The sequence below is a fragment of the Aulostomus chinensis genome, chromosome 2, assembly GCF_037954235.1.
Source record: "Aulostomus chinensis isolate RoL2024-O1b breed Wild chromosome 2, RoL_Achi_v1.0, whole genome shotgun sequence".
Taxonomy (NCBI): Eukaryota; Metazoa; Chordata; class Actinopteri; order Syngnathiformes; family Aulostomidae; genus Aulostomus; species Aulostomus chinensis.
Genome location: NC_141321.1, coordinates 14,583,069 through 14,595,890, shown reverse-complemented (window position 1 = coordinate 14,595,890; position 12,822 = coordinate 14,583,069). Strand labels below are relative to the sequence as shown.

The 12,822-nt window shown below is 42.4% G+C and overlaps 1 long non-coding RNA gene across 2 annotated transcripts in view; it reads left to right on the top strand.

Moving 5' to 3' along the window:
• LOC147269185 (uncharacterized) overlaps window positions 1-6,160 on the top strand; it is a 74,811-nt gene extending 68,651 nt beyond the window's left edge. Inside the window, exons 6-7 of one of the 2 annotated variants that reach the window (XR_015109502.1) lie at window positions 4,229-4,378; window positions 5,612-6,160. This is a non-coding gene — a long non-coding RNA (uncharacterized LOC147269185). Of the gene's footprint in view, window positions 1-4,228 lie in introns of both variants that reach the window. The other variant, XR_015109501.1, reaches the window with a different exon arrangement.
• Window positions 6,161-12,822: the final 6,662 nt, after the last annotated feature.

The following is a 12,822-nucleotide window of genomic DNA, read 5'->3' as shown; positions in this document are numbered from 1 at the left end:
ACATTTTTTAACAGTTTTGCGGATGTTTGTAGTTGGTGGTCAATAGCAGAAGTAGCTCAAAGTGCATATGAGAGGGAGGATATGAGCAGGTGGGCACAGGGACACGTAGAGTATGAGGCTGAAAATGTGGTGTGTGGCCACTCTGGGTCATGGGGGTTACACAGGCCTCATCATCATGGCAGTAATTTAAGATCGCTTCAGACAACTCTGCACAGCACGCTCAAATGTCCACATTCATACTGGGCTGAGTGTGAAGCTTATGCTACATGCAGATGCAATTCATTTCTCAGCATGTTAAATGTATCTACAACATATCCTCACCTGAGAAAAATAACATCCACCCTGTTTATGTGAATGAATAACATATGGTTCCGGGGAGGCTAAATAATGATGCAGTTTTTCACAAGTACTTGGATAAGTTTTCATGGGGGAAAAAAATCAGTTTCACTCAGAAAAACAGAGTTATTTTTTGTCGTTGTTTTTTCCTTGAAATGGCATGTATCAGTAGACCTGGCTAGCTGCCGCTGCTGTACCCAGCTTAGCCTCCAGGTCTGGCTTGACAGGCTGTCGCTGAGCTGCAGTGGCAGTAGCATCCTGCTGCACCTGCTGCTCAGATGGTGTAGCCGTCATCCTGACTTGTTCAGAAGCATCATGTGACTCAAATTTGTAACGATAGCAAATTTAACTGTCATTTTAAATTAGCAGTGTCACACATTTCTAGGTCTCTTGGCTTCGGTGTTTTGACTTCAGGCATTTTTTTTCCCCCCTCTCTGAATCTGACAGGTAAAGCCGCGCTGATCCCCCTACTCTTTAAGAATACAGCTACACAAATAAAGAATATGAAGATCCTTGAAAGTGGTCTTTAAATTAAAATGTACAGTTTTTAATTTATTTATAATGATGATACATGAGTTGCCAGATCCGTAAATCCTGGAACCCAGGCAATCAGGAACCAAGAGGGCTCAGATCCTCACACAAGACCGAGACCCTGTTTGGGAGTACTTCAAAGACAAAATATATATTTTCTGTTAAATAAACTTTACCTCCAAGGAATGTATGTGACTAGAATCAATCATCTGCACCAGAATAGGAAGCATCCTCTTACAGGGAGTGAATATTTCTATATTTACTAATTCATATGATGTGTTGAGATTATGAAGAGGCCTGTTTTAGTGTTTCTGTGGCTCTTTAGTGTCAGGAGAGCTGTATTAAGGCAACTTTGATTCTCTCCTTTAAAACAATCAAACCTCTCGAGCTCCAGGCAGGGTGAATACTCTTTATTGGCACTATAGAAAGATAAATAGATGTAGAGAGACAGGCAGAGGGGGACCTGTGTCAGAGGAACATTGCTCACCTGTGCAGTATATGTGACATGAGCTGTATCCATAAACCTCCACTGCACCCCTCCTCTCTCTCCTTCCTGTTGCCGTGACAGCTTTGCCCTTTAAGCTTGGCACCATTATCACTTGGGCTTCACGTTTTAACAGGAGCGTCATTAACATCATCTCACTGCTGTGACTGACAGCCGTTGACACACTCTGCTTCATCGACCCCACACACACACACACACACACACACACACACACACACATGTGCACAGACAAACATGCACACACAGGCAGTGGAAAGCTGACTTACAATAATGCAATACTAAAAATGTCAGCGAATCCTTTTAATTTTATTGATAGTAAGGCCAATGGCCAAGAGGTTTTTTTTATGCCTCGCTTTCTTAAATATCTTACGGTGATGTAGTGCTACCTAAATTCTGCTCTACATTATAAACCTCTACAAATATATTGCAGCAGCTACGCAGGAAGTGAAGCACACATACACTTTATGGTGCACAAGCGAGTGTAAATTTTGTGCATATAATAAACTTGTCCTCATTTATGGAGCACAACTGTATCCTCTCACAGATGGACTAAAAAAACACATCCTTCCTGGTTACATTTAAAATGAATTCGTCTTGAGTTGTGCTGCACATTAGCTGAACTCTACCCTCCCGTCTCTGGCCAGAATACAAAAGCATTTCACACCTTTCGGTTTCTATTCTGTTGTTATTCTAGTGGAGGGAGCAGTCATTGGGGAATAGCTTTTAACATAAACCCGACATTCTCAGAATCATACCTGCTCTTGTAAGGTACGTTCATATGTGTAGGTTGCTATTTCAGACTTTTGCTAATGTCTTGAAATGTTTAATAATGATTTGATAACTGAAAAAAAGTGACCGACCTCATCATACTTGTCTGTTGTCTTCTGGTAACAATATTTTGCGAGCATTAAAGTGATACCTCATCCAAAAAAAATGGAGTTTGTTCATGAATGACTGACTGTTAGCTGCCTTGAATTCATGATGAAGTTGTTTTCTCTGCGGTGGTTCTTGTGGTTGAATCCAGAATTATAAAAAGATGCTGGTTACGTACTTGCTGCTGGAAGCTAATGGAGACTGAGCAACAATTGAAACCGTCCAAAAACATCAGTTTACAAACTCTCACATACACCCAGGTCTTCTTTAATAATAATCTTAATAATCCACAGTTTAATTTGTTTAAAAATTGTAATTTTTAGTTGAGTAATCATCATGAAAACATAGAAGCAAAGATAATGTGCAGATATTCGATTTCTGTGAACATGAAAGAATTATGAGGATGTTATTTTTTTGTAGCTTCCTTAATAGAAATACCTTGAAAAGTGCTTGAATGTCTTGTATTGACTATGTCTTGTATAAACTTTTCCATTTAGCCTGAAGGCATCAGCTCTGTAAAACTAATGCTGTAACAGGACTATTATACAAAATCCCCATTAAAAAAAGACTCAAAAATGCCACATTTCACCAACCTACTTAACATTTTACTCAAATTCCCAAAGTGACTACAATGAATTACATTGTGGATTATTTTGTGATTATGACTCCCTCAAAAGTCTGACAGAACAGGAAAATTGAGTTCTGAATATTTCATAATGCAAAGCACCATCTTTGTTGAGGATATTATTTAGGGGAGGCGCATTCATTTGTAGAGGAGATAAAGGTTCATTGCAGAGCACCAGAGTGCAGTAATTGGAAAATTCAAAGGAGTCATTCACATCGTCGACTCCATAAGTCATCGTTTACTCCTCAGTGAGGCACCTGAAGACTGTCAACTGCCATCAGACCCAATCAAGCTGTTGCCTTGTACGTTATTTGTGTCACATATAAATCAGACTGTTTTTTCTGCAGGTGACCAACTTTCCTCTCACCTGAGCCCCAAGAAGCGATCGATGGTAGCTCGCGCTTGGTCTCACCGCTGATTCTGATTTCAAAAACCCAACTGCGGCTTTTTTTCAACACATTATTGTGGAAACTTTCAAACGCTGAAATCCCTTTAAGACATTGAGAGCAATGTAAGCAGATATCATGAAATCACATCAACAAAACAACTTAACGTCGGACAAATGGCACACTCACATGAACACTCAGACTGACTGGGCTGTGAACGTATAACTTTGTAGTCTTTGGAAAACATATGAAGAAATGCCAGTTGTGAAAAATGTTGTCTTTTAAAAGGCAAATCTAAATGTCAGAGAGACAGATACTACTACTACACAAAGAGAGAGAGAGAGCGCTGCCTTCTGGGCCCAACACAGAGGCGTGAGAATAATATTTTTCTCCCAGTTGAACTGAACCTCAATTACCCAACATCAGAAATACAAACAGGGCATACACACACACACACGCATACACACACACGCATACACACACACACATACTCACACACACACATAGCCTGGAGATGGTCACTGTTTCCAACATCATTCATGAAAAAGTAAGAAAAATGTGCTCATTTAATGTCACATTGAAAAATCGACTTTTCAACAGTGCAAAATGCATTGAGGTGAAATACAGTAAAATGAGTGAATGAGATTTAATAGAGTATAGTAGACTTAAAGGATGGTAATCTGATGTGTACCTGTGAATATTCAGAAAGAATGAATCTGATTGGTTCATTGTAGTGAGCTGTTTCAAACCCTTACATGTGTGTGTTCTGTTTATCTGTGTGTGTTTGGCACTGCTATTAACTTGGGGGCACTGCTCCCACAGAAGAAAGCAAGGATTAAGAAAGTGGAGCAACAATCCCTGTTCAGGTCTAAATTTTGCATGTTGCTGAATGTCAATCTCATGAATAAGCAAAATAGGAATAAAGCCTCTCTTTTTTCTTTTCTTTCTTTTTTTGGTCTTCAATTTGTTTAGAAGTTTGTACATGTGGAGGACAGCCGTGCTCCCCGATGGGGAATAGGAGCAGCGAAGGGTTGAGAGGTGTATTCAGGCCCACTTCAATCACTGGATGCATAAGAAGAGGAAGTGAAGGAAGGAGGGAGCCAGCTCCTCCTGCTGTCCCAGGTCAGGTGGTCCTCTCCTCATGGTGGAGGTCAGACTCCTCCTCGGCATGTGGCTGGAGGGCACCTCGGACCCACAGGGCATTTAGGTAGATCTTCAACCTGACGGGGACCCACCGGGCTCTTCTCTTAGCATGCAAATGAGACAGGAACAAATGTCCCATCACTTCTGGGGCTCCATGTCCCAAAGTGCTTAACACTCTTCCTGTCACCCCCCACCCCACCCCCCAGCTGCTTCAAAACCCCTCTCAACCCCTCCTGCACCTCTCTCACTCTCCTTCCTCCTTATGTTCTTTAAATGAGCTTTCCAACTCCACTTCTTTCTCGCAATTCAATTTTACAAGGCCATTATCCCGGGTGTAATGTGGAGGTTAAATATATCAGGGCAGACGTTATGTGAAAATAATTAGTGCTAATGAATAATGCATTCATTCAGCTGATGAAGGATGGTTGTCAGGGTAATGGAGTACAAGGGAGGGGTCCCTCTGACAAATGAAATTAAAATATTTAAACACTCTTTTACATTATTACTGGGCCCTCACACTCTTGCCCTGTTACCTACTCGCTACATGAGCCGTGTGACATGATAGTTGTGCCATTACTCATTTCCAACATCCGTCTCACTGAAAGCAGAAGTTGGAGGAGGAAATGTCCCAACACTTTTTAAGCATCCGCCCCCTGGTAACCACTTTTAGGACATCAGAGACGCCAATCTTATCGACAGCCTTTGTCTGCCAGATGATTTCACTCCTTTTATTTATTGCCAGCAGGCTCATTCAGCCTCTTACAATCTCATTCTGGAGCCATCATGTGACAATGAAGGATCGAGGTTTTAAATTGTCCAGTTTACAGCACCAGCAGCCTGGCCAATTGGCCCCCGTCAATCAATAACGGTGATAATGTTGGACCAGAAGCTCTGCAGCTGATGGATGAGGAAGCATCAACACCGTTTCATGAGACACGATGGTTAGAGGACGGCAGAGGAAAGTGCCTTTGACACGGGACAGAAATCACAAGATTGCGCTTTCTGGTTGACGAGGTTAAGGCTCATTTCACCCAAATAACTAAAGAAAGCAACTCATAGTATCTCACAGTGATGGAATGTAACTGAGTACATTTACTCAAGCACTGTACTGAACACATTTAAGGTATTTGTACTGTAGAATTTTAGTTTTATTGGTTACTGCATCTCAGTAGAGAAATGACTGGACCTATTTGTCACTCGTCTACTTTACAGCTTTCAACTTCAGTAGATCAAGTTTCAGAGGAAGAGCTTACACTGACCAGGAGAAACAGACATATTAAGAGGCTGCTTCCCCATGAACCAGCAGGAACGTCCCTCCACAGAGGCCAACAGCTCACTGAAACCATCATATCCTGTACGTCTGGATACACAAGTTCCAGAAGGAGGTTGGGGTTTTATGTTTGTTTTGTTTTTATGAATTGATTTGCAAGAAAAGTCCATGAAATATTTCCTGAGAAACAGATAAAAACCGTATCCTGTTTGTCCCTGGGCTACTGTGCATCTTTCTCAAACATCATTCAGGTCAATCCAGTTTTCTTTGTTTGTTAGTCGTTGGGGTTTTTGTTTTGTTTTGTTTTTCTTGTTGGAAAAAGGCTTGACAAACAAGGATGCAAGAGGTGACCTCTTCATAGTTAATATTATTCCCATAATCTATGAATAAATGGGCCATTCTGCAATACTTCTTATTTATTACTGAATGATTAAATGCAGTATTTGTACTGGTAGCTACAGTTCTGTACATCACTTTACTCAAGACATCTGTTGTGGTATCAAACAATAAATACAGTCTGGATTTTGCCTGCACTCTTTGCTCTCTCTTGACTCTTGGGCTGTTTAGTTTGCCTTTACATGGTCCACTACAGAAATGTTTCATCCACATGACATGAAAACTGTTTTTTTCTTTCCAACTATTTTATTGCTGTTTTAACTTCACGCACGAGACCTGGGATTACAAGGGTTGGGTGGAGTGAGTATCCTCCAATAAATGGAGGTGAGTCTCATTGGGTTTGTAGGGTCCTCAAACATGAAAAACATACCTACCCGGGTTATCAAGCGACCACATGAGGGGTTAACATATTAATTTTGAATATTTTCAATGAAATTCATATTTTCAGCGTACGCTTGACCCAGACAAACTGGGACTTTTGTTCTGGAAATGATGCTTTTGTTGTTTGTTCATGTAATTTTTAATGCTGCGAATTAAAATTCCAGCTCAACAAATGTTTTGTGGTACAAGCAAACATCCCAGATAAAATAACCGCATGACTAAAACCCACCAAGATGAAAATAGATTCTGATTTAGGGTGGAGGGATTCTTATATCCCCCCCCCCCAAAAAAAAGGGGGGGGGGTGACAAAAAGAACCACAAAAAGAGATATTCGAAAAGCAATTGTACAGCACACAATGACAAACTGAGTGAATGTTAAAAATCCCACAAGTCTTTAAATCCAGATAAGGCTCACTTTTCAGATGACAATGGGTCGCTGTTACCAAAAGACCCTTAACACTCAAGTGCTGGCTCTTTCCCTGGGGCTCGGCAAACCCAGCCGACACACCACAACCGGCACATCTGACAAGTTTCTTTTATTAATCTCATATTTTGCAGAATGACGCCGTATTGATTTGACTTGTAAAACAGACCTAATTACAGGGGCTGCGATGTTGGAGCCACACATCAAACAGTACGATACAGTAAAAGCCTATGACTTCCCATCCCTCGCCTCCTCACACCAGAAACACTGATTACAACAGCGACATTAAAAGGGAATTACAGCAAAACAATTTACACATAATGTAGCAGCCATATGAACGGGGGAGAAGGATGGACAGAGATATAGCTGTATTAATAATACATGCTTTAATTAAGCAGCTGGGAACGCATCGAGCAGGATCAAGGCTCTGGGAGAGGCAGAAAATGAAAGAGGAGGCGAGAGAAAGACAGCTGAGAGGAAAAGAAGTGAGAATGAGAGCAAATGACAAAGAAATAGAGCGAAGGCTAAAGAGTGGAGGGGGGAGGTGGACGGTGGCTGTGGGTTTTCCTCACACTGTGATTCATGGGCAGTAAATATGCAAACGCCTGATGGCCATAAGGCAATCAGAGGAGCAGCGCTCATCTACATGTTGCACAGTGGGCTATAATCCATCTGAGGGGCGAGGAATAATGATAGCAGGAAGCAGAAATAAGAGCAGGCTGTGTGTATTACCTCAGACAGATCCATAAAGCATGCAGATGTGAGGCAGCAGCAGCAGCAGCAGCCGCTGGCCACAGGACTCCATCCAAAAGTTCCCATATTGTTTTAGTGTAATGACACTCAATCTGATTTAAGCACCTATTAATGCACGTAAAGCTGCTGCCGCGTAAAGTTTTGACCAGGGAGCGACAGATATTGTCTTTTCAGGGCCGCTACTGATTATTTGTACTACAAGGAGGCGATAAAACCTTACAGGTCATTTCTTTTTATTTTATTTAATATTCAGCCAAGTATTTATAACTTCTCAAAATATACAGCTTAATAAACTCTAAACACAGAGCTGCTCTCACTTTGTATGCGCTCAATGGAGAGTTTCTTGAACGATGAACAACTACACGAACAATCTTTTTTTTTTTTCCAAAAGCATCAAGTGTTAGCTTTAAACACACTTAAACATTAGAGTGAACTTTTAACAGTATAACTCCTTCAAAAATGAAGGTTTAACTGTTTCAACTGCTCTGCCCGCTTTCACTGAACTGAATGAAAAAATAAAATTGATAAATCAAAATCAGAACCATTTTAAGTGGGGATTTTTTTTTTATTCTGGTGCTTTTTTTTAGCTACAGAAAATGGGGGGCAATGAAAATATGCTGATACAGATAATATTAAAAAAAGAGAGAGAAATACTGAAACCGATTATTAGCCAAAGCAATAATCAGTCAATCCCTAGTTTGAGCACAAGTGTCAGGACTGTCATGAGTGGCGGCGGCGGTGGCGGCGGCGGCGGCGGCGAGGTCATCCATGAATGATATGAGTCCCTCATCATGGTGGGGGGCTGAAATGTGACGTTCTAATCAGGGTCCAAAGATGCACAGACAAGATCTTGGTTACCATTAAGATCAAACCAATAAATTGTCTCTTCACTCCTTTATGTGTTGGTGTGTTTACTTCACTTGCAAGGAGACGCACTCTCACACAAAGAAGCTTCCTCACAGTGGACATTAACACCAGGAGCCGACCGCTGTGAGTAATAAATTGTGTTGAACATTGATAAACTAATGCAATTACCTGCAGGGCAAGCAAGTCAGCTAATTTAAAGATAGCAGGTTTGTTCATGGGGTGGGAGGCTCTGAATCGGCCCCGGGGGTGAGAGATGGCGCCTTTATTACATCTGAGGGGTCAGCTAGGTAGCTGTGTATTAGGATTGATCTTTTGATCCCTGCCTGGAACCTACTCTGTACTCTACCAACCCAGCATGGATGTGGAGGGTGGGGGCCGCCTCTGTGATACGAAGGGTTAACTCTGCCAGCCAGGCAGCCTAATTGAGCGCCACACATCTCAGCTACACAGCAGAAACAGGAACCTAGAGGCTCATAACAAGCCAGGCGTGACTTATTCACACAATAAAGCACGCAGATATCTAAATGAGCCATTGAGCTCACCAGAGGGAGGCGGGCCATTAGGCCGCGTGGACCGTGGGTACATATTTGTATATCTACAATTGCCCCATCATTTGCATACGTGGCTCGCTATAGAAACGGCGTGTGCTCCCAGGGGCCGAATAACACAACACACGTACCTTGTTGTCCTTCACAGAATCATAAACCATAAGAGCAACGTTAATTTTATCTGAAGAATAAAAAGTGATAAATGACTTTGGTTCCTTTAAAATTCCTGAGCACCATCCCTGATGGTTCTCATTTAGCCGACAAATGTAACCACCTGAGCTGACGTTATTACATAAAGGCTGAAGCAAAAAAAGGAAAAAACATAAATCTATGTTTCTCTTTGAAAATCTAGTCTGTAGACGGTTTCTCCGAAACCAGTTGATATCATCTGATGTCAGTTTGACTCCAGTAGGAAGGACATAATAAAGGTTGTAAAGTCACAAGTTTGATGTTACAGGTTTATAAGAGATAACCACGCTTCACCTCCTGAAACGTCTTTATGCTTCAACTGAGAAATAACATTAGAATCTACATGGTAGCTTATGACTGTTTCATCTGTGTTCAATAATTAATATAGGGTTATTGAAGCTGCTTCAACATCTGTTACAGAGTAGCAACTGCCCATGGAAGGCTTTGTGGTATTCAATCAGTATATTTAAGGAAAATAATGACTAATGCGCTGGTGTTTTGTGTCATTCTCTGCTTATTGAAACATGTTAATAAATGAAGATGATGGCTGAACTCCTCCAGGACGGGACGCTTCAGTGAGAAATATCTCAACACATTTAAGGATCTGCTCTCCTTCTCTCTAAGATCAGACCTGTTCTCTATGTTCCAACAACAACACAAGGTTGTCACTAATCAGAGGGTCTTGTGCTGAGGGGTCAAGAGGTCAGACTTTAATGTGACCTCTGACACATAATTAAATTGCCATCTTTAACCTCAGTTACAAGCTGTCACAGAGCATTGGATTACACGCAGCAAATCACTGCAGCGATCAATGACAGGCAAGAGAGTGAGGCCGGGGCCTGGCGCGTCCACGTGGTCTTTAATGAAGTTGAGCTGTACAGTGATCACGTTAGCGTACGCTCTAATCACATTTTCAGTCACACACAGCCATAACACACTCATTGTAATGTGGTAAAGGAGAGAGCCTTCGTTTTCATTTGAGAGATCACAATAAAATTCATCGTCTGGAGCCACGAGCAGCTTCCTCTGTTCCCCTCTACCAGCGCTGTGGTCAGGTGTCCTGGTAGAACTAGACTGAGTCAGATAGCTACTTCAGAGGTGTGCTGGGCCTGTAACGGCTCATTCACAGCCCAAATTAGGTTTAACACACACCCCCACCCTGAAGTGTATATGACCTAAAAGCCATTTAATCAACAGTAAGGCCAATATAAACCCATCCATGCTACTTTTTCCAGCCCAACTTGATCAAAAGTGGCCCAAGATATGAGGGGTAGCCGGTGCCACTCTGGACACCCCTCTGTCTCAACAAGAGCAGAGAGTAGTTTGCGTATCTTGGGGGAAATATTTCCTTCAACTCAATGCTGGATCCTGTAAACAAATTAGACTTTTATGCATAAATAATTTCTCAATGCAATATGGGCTCTTATTGAAAGAGAAAACATCCAAATGTAATACACACCATGCGTACAAATGAGGAAAACGCTGCCAAAAATGAAAAACTAAACAAGAATCACACGTATGAACAACATAAATGGTCTGAGTTGCGGCTCCAAGCATCCGCGGCATATTTCAAGCTGTAACTCGATTAGAGGAAGCAGATTTATTGTGATCTGCAGGTTTGGGGGGCAGCGGTGTCGTGATTTATTGATGACATTCCCCTGCTGGCAGGGTTAGTGAGGGTCCGTGGTCCATCAGGGGGTGAAAAGCCTTCGCTGAGTCTAACACAGCAGTATTTCCTGTCAACAAGTCCACAAAACAGACAAACTGAGGAGGAGGGAGGGCGTTATTAGGCCTCTCAGCAGACTGATAATAAAAGATTCCTTTACGTAACACAGGTGAAGCCTTACTACAGAGCATCCACACCGGCTGCTGTTACAGAAAAAAAACGTCCCCAAACTCAAATGATACTGAATGAGTGTGCTGATTATGATTTAGGGGACTGCTACTTTTGTCTCAAACTGCGCTTCGCTTTGTGGCCAGGGGCCCGTGTGTTGTTTAAAGGGTTGTCGGGGTATAAACACTAAATTAATCATGCTTTGGCTCAACTTGCTGGGGACTGAAATTTGCTTATGGAGGCCCATGATCACATCAAATATTAATGGCTTTACAGAGAGCTGGCATCGCTGCAACAGGGGCAAGGAGCAGGGTGGGAGGAGGGGTCACCAACACACCTCGCTTACCCTTCACCTTAAAGGGCTGAGTGATACACCGTTAGTGACCAAAGATCTGCTGAAGCACGGATGACGTGCGGATGGATTTTACAAGCGTGATTCGACCAAATCGGTTCAGTTGTAATTGGTATTAAATGGCTTGTTGTTTTTGAAATAATATTCAAATGAAGCTGAATAAATACATGAAAATAATGTTGTGCGTTAGTTGTTGCGCATCTATATGACCGACTTCTCCAGCCCCCCCACCCCCACCCCCAAGGGGCTTCATAAGAAACTGCTATCATTTTCAGCAAAATAAAAGTTTGAAGACGAGAATCTTTTCTTTCTGGGAGACATGCATTCAATTTCAAACAAAAGCAAAAAAATAAAATTGTTGAATTCCGGTAAAAGTACCATGCCATTCGTCTCTTTGACAGACAGACGTCTAAAACAGATAACGCCGATGCTGTAAACGTGTTAGCTCATATTTCCTGAGCTCACACAGAGCAGCTAACTTCAGCCCACACAAACATCACATCCCGCCACAGTGACCCTCCACCCTCCTACCGCTCCCTCTGGTGTGTGGTGCCACCACAGTAGGTAAATGAGATGGTGGGGGGGAGGCTTTAACACTGAGACACATAGGGATGGGGGGGGGGGGGGGTATTTTTGATGGCAGTGCAGGGAGGTAATATGCTTCAAAGATACAAAGCAAATATTGTAGAAAAGCAAATCTGATTCCTCACAATTATCTCTGTGAGCCTGACAGGCACCAGAGGAGGCCCTGCAACACTTGAACTGCTCCTCACTGATTGGGTTATCTGTCCTCTCATTCCAGGCTGAGGGATTGTGGGAGCTGCGCTGTGGAGCCCCTCAGCAGGTGCAGAGTGGCCCCTCACGCAAAGCAGGGGTCCCGTTTGCCTGCACCTAAATACACCCTAAATTATCTCTTGGTTTGAAGTAAGCAAAGAGTTTTGTTTGCTGTGTGGTTGTGTTTCTGTGTGTTTCTCAAATATAAGTGAAGATATGTTGACTTGTCATGTGACTCCATCTTCCTCTGTTTGGGGTCTTGAGTGTTGCAAATGTGTTTTAAGTCTGGACAGATAAAGTCATGTTACAAAGGGGAGGAAAGTTTCCAGGAAATGTGTGAAAACTTTCCATACTTTTCCCATGGAAAGTTAAGCTCAAGAGTTGGTTTCCATGGGGGAGGGCTGGGGGAGGTGCAGTGCTGCCTCACCGCTAGAAGGTTCCAGGTTCCAGTCCCAGCTCCATCACAGGATCTTTCTGTGTGAGTCTCCATGTTCTCCCTGTTCCTGTGTGGGTTCTCTCTGGTACTCCAGCTTCCTCCCACAGTCCAAAGACATCAAGAGGGGACGAGGCTGATTGATACTCTAAATTGACCGTAGGTGTGACTGTGAGTGTGAATGGTTGTCTGTCTCTATGTG